Source organism: Salvia hispanica, chromosome 4 (genome assembly GCF_029641045.1).
Source record: "Salvia hispanica isolate PSC_SH4W2 chromosome 4, Shi_PSC_v1, whole genome shotgun sequence".
In the NCBI taxonomy this organism is placed as follows: domain Eukaryota; kingdom Viridiplantae; phylum Streptophyta; class Magnoliopsida; order Lamiales; family Lamiaceae; genus Salvia; species Salvia hispanica.
Genome location: NC_142695.1, coordinates 23,455,546 through 23,460,248, shown reverse-complemented (window position 1 = coordinate 23,460,248; position 4,703 = coordinate 23,455,546). Strand labels below are relative to the sequence as shown.

Sequence of the window (4,703 nt, the reverse complement as noted above, 5' to 3'; positions counted from 1 at the left end):
CTCTCCATCATGAGAAAGTGAATCAAATAAATAGAGAATAAGCTTCAAGAATTTGTTATTGAAAGCTTCAAGCAATAGGATAAACTAATAAACAGGTTCCTGCCTATATTCCTCACAGCCCATTTATCAAATTTTATATTCTTGAAAATGAAAGAAAAACAAATAATGAGTATTTAGTTAAGAATCAAATAGAGGAAAGGAATTTGTACAAATTAAGTGAAGTAGTAAGCTAACCTTTGATGCTTTCAAGAAGTAGCAAAAGTCAAGGCTGTTTAGGTTGTGGAGCTTCCGGTATGCGGTTCATCATCAACATTTAAAAAGACCTCGGCTAAGTCATTTGTTGGTATTTCTCCTTTAATGCCTTTGAAAGAAAATTAGAATTAATAAAATAACTATAATAATCATAAAAGTTAACATTGAATAAATAAAAAGTTACCACCTTTTTTCCAAACAACCAATCTCTAGTGCAAATTATTGCCTCCGTGTTGCTTGGCTTGAGTGAACTACGATATTGGTCAAGAACTCTTCCACCAACACTAAACACAGATTCAGAAGCAATAGTGGTTATGTGAATGCTCAAAATGTGACGAGCCATGCAAGCAACATGTGGATACTTGAATTGTGATCCTTTCCAATAGTTAAAGTATATCAAGATTGGATTTGACATCCAATCTTTTTTCTTCCATGTACAACTCTAATTAGGATTTTTGATGGCTCAATCCAAACTCAACATCCAATTAATTGAACTCCTACAATTAAGATGCAAATAAAAATGAAAAATCATTAAAATCAAATAATATTGACAACATATAACACTAGAGAGTAGCTTACCTCCGCCACTGCCATTGAATCAGCATTTGTGAAGTCATAGTTCTGTCCGCTTGCAGTAGAATTCCCATTTTTATCAACATCAAATTTTTCATTGTAGGAATTGCAAAATCTTCAAACAATGCAAAAAATTTCTCTTTCACCAATGAAAACTGACGAGAGTTGGGGCCATATAGTTTCTTATAAAAGAAGTCCACAAACTGAAGCCTATAGCGCGGATCAAAGACTACAGCTATGGTCAAGATCATACTGAAATCTGACCAATACTTCTCACACTTTGGTAGCATCAATTCAGCCATTTTTTTGAGATACGAATTTGAACTATTTTGATGTTGTCTCAATGAACTATAGCACATAACAACTGGACGGAAATACAAATTAGATGTAGGGTAGCTGCTTCCAGAAAACAAATTAGAGACGTCATAAAAGAAGCTCAAAAATCCACGAATCTTCTCAATTTTGACCCATTCTTCTAATGAAGGACAAAACTTATAGTTGGAATCATAGAGTTGAAAATGCATGAAAGCTTTCTTGTAATATAATGCATTATCTGTAGGAATTGGCAGCGGAAGCGGTGCGACGGATTAACATAATTTAACAATTATTAATCGCACAAATAAATCACATAATAATCAGATCTATTTAGTAGATTATTTAGAAAAAATCTATTCGCATAATTCTCACATGTATCATGCTCATAACTTGAATTAATCATGCTTTAAGAATATTGAAACCTAAAACATGCTTTTCTACGGAGCAGAAATAATACCTAATTAATTCTCCAAAGAATTGAAGATGGCTAGAAGCTTCTCCACGTGACGCTTTGAGTACTAGACCACAGATCTTCTCTCTGGTTCCCGAACTGTACTCCGATATCAGTGTGGGCTGATCTCACCAGAATACTAGGACTTAAATAAAAGAGACAGAAAAACTACTCCTAAGAGAAGAGGGAAATTCGACCAGCTCAATATGAGGGGGGGGGGGAAATTTTCAAAAATTTTAAGAATAAAAATTGTAATAGTTATGTCTCCTTTATCCTCCTATTTATATTTAAGTTCGTTTTGGGCCCAGACAGGGATCTATGGAAGGTTTTGGATATGGGCTCATCCAATTTACTTTTTACTAATTAAATTGAACACACAATTTAATATAAGCTTAATTGGAATATTACGAGCAGCCACTACAGAAGTAATATTGAACTCTCCCCATCCAAATCTGAAATTATAAGTAATCCGGGTTTCTGTTTTATCTTTCATTTCCCGTGCTTAAGATTAAAATGTCCATTAATTAATTAATGTCTGCTATGGACTTAATTAATTAATATCTTATTAATTCCAAGAGTGGACTTAGCATGAAACCCTTATTTATTATTCATAGCGTAATCAAACTCCAACTAGCTAGGTTCCGAATAATAGAACCTTGTTTCGCGCTCCTCTTGAGGAAATTATCAAACGAGACTCTCCTCGCGCACGATTCAATATAATAGCAATCCTAGCACCGCTAGATATTAATCACCACTACCCAATATATCAGGTTTATTGGGTTACGAAAAATCCGCACCATTTGATAAGTCAAAGTAATGCATAATCAATACCGTATGCTCAATGGTAACCTACATTGATTAAGAAACAAATATTTATCAAGACCTCGCCTTTCAGTAGATAGCCTAAGGACAAGTCTTGCTGTTAGATCCGTTCAGTGCTATACCACACCAATGTCATCTTATTTCAGTAAGGCTTAGAAATATGCGGACTGACATTGCAACCTTTCTCGATGGATAGTCTAATTCCATCTAGGTTGTGAAATTCTTCTTTTTCTTTGTTTAGGACTGACCGTGTTACCTTAAAGTGGACGCCGCCCACAACCGGTCTACTAAAACAAAGACTTAGACCTTGTTAAGTTAACTTATACATTTAAACATGCAATTAACATCCATTAAATGTAAAACATAACAACATTATGACAAAAATAATGTGTTTTATTCCTTGGAAAATAAAATAAGAGTTTTACAATATTCAATCACTCGAAACGTGATTTCTAGTATACAAACTCTAACATTATCAAGCATCAAAAAGGTTGAATTCCACCTAGTACTCACATCTTGCCTCAAACCTCTCTTACGATCCAAACCTACTTTGTAGACACATTCCAGAAAGTTTTGCTTCATTGTTTGTGAACCTCGCACATATTTGACACTCTCACGAATCTTCACAACAGATTGCTCAATATCCTTCAAACCAACTTGAACAACCAAATTGACTAGAAAGAATTCACCATTAGAAAGAAGTGAATTATTCACATTCATTTTTTTTATATATATATTTTTTATTAAATCGCCTTTAGCGGCGGAGGGTTAGGTGGACCCTCAACCCGTTCATTTCATCAAACCAATTTTTACATGGCTTATCCAAAAGTGATAAGCCCAAAGTGAACAACAACAGAACTACTACAAACCAAGCTGCTGAGTTAGATGTAATGATCCTTGCGGGTGCAACTCCATCATGGAGAGTATAAAGGGGACGAACCACTTTTCCGGGCCCAACACCCGTATACTCTGTGATGTGTTCCACCTTCCCATCCTTTTCTCATACTCACTCCTCCTCGGCAAGTACGACATTCGGTATTCCTCTCTGATCCATTCGAATGATCGCTTGTAGCAACCTCGGAATCGAGTTGCTCTCCCCGAATTGGAGCCTTGAAATTTCGGCTCCCCTTCTTGCCAAAAATCCCGCTGCTTTGTTTACACTCCTTGTGGATGTTGCTAAATCGACAAACACATTCTCTTTGTAGGAGTCGTATACATGTCAGGGGAATTCGAGTAAGAGCCGGGCCTAACTTGTTCGAATCAAGCAGAGCAACTGCCTGCGGGCATTCATTTCACCAAGATATGTTGCCCGAATTATTCACATTCATTTGTGTGAGCAACAACTCCACTGACAAATCATTTGCACTAGCATTATCTAAAGTCAAAGAAAACACTTTATTGTCAATTCCCCAATCACAAAGCATAGAAAATAACTTGTTAGACAATGCTGCGCCAGTATGCGGAGATGGCATTAAGGAAAAGTGCAACACAAACTTTTGTAAGACCCAATCTTTTTAAAAATAATTATGTATTTTTTTCTGAAATAAAGTGGTTGCATTTTCTCTGTATTCGTTTCAAAATTTTAATTTCGTAAATTGTTAAATTCCATAAATTGTTTAATTTGGTGAATTTGTGAATTTTTTTTATTGCGGGAAGTCCATGGGATGTCCGCCACTGTGCAGTGGGATGTCCTTATGATGTGGTAGTGCTGTGGGAGGTCCTTAGAGCATCTCCAATGGGGGCGGATGTCCCTCGCCCTTCCTGATGGACTTCCCAAGAACACCTCCCGCCACGTCATAAGGACCTCCCACAACACTGTCGCGTCATAAGGACTTCCCACTGCACAGTGGCGGACATCCCAATGACTTCCCGCGTGGACTTCTCGCAATAAAAAAAATTCACAAATTCACCAAATTAAACAATTTACGGAATTAAAATTTAGACACGAATACGGGAAAAATGAAACGATTTTATTTTTTTAAAAAAAGCATACATATGTGTTGAATCTATATAGTTTGACGCTAGCCGAACGGGGGTCTCGCTGATATGTTTTTGTTTTAGGCCTTCATTTTCAACGATAATACATGCGTTAGAGTTTTTAAAAAAATCGTACATATAGAGTTTGCAACGAGCCGTATATTTAGAGTTTGTAAAAAAAGAGTTAAAAATCGCATCGGACGTCCACGGCGGACGTCCGTCAGCATGCAACAGTGGGGGACGTCCCGGGAATGCTGCGGATCTCCCGTGTCTGCTACGGACGTCCGCGTCCGTCCCCGCCTCGCATTATGGC

General features: G+C 36.9%; 1 pseudogene; it reads right to left on the bottom strand.

The window, feature by feature from the left end:
- Nucleotides 1–272: 272 nt before the first annotated feature.
- LOC148927501 (zinc finger BED domain-containing protein DAYSLEEPER-like) lies at nucleotides 273–1,212 on the bottom strand (annotated as a pseudogene).
- Nucleotides 1,213–4,703: the final 3,491 nt, after the last annotated feature.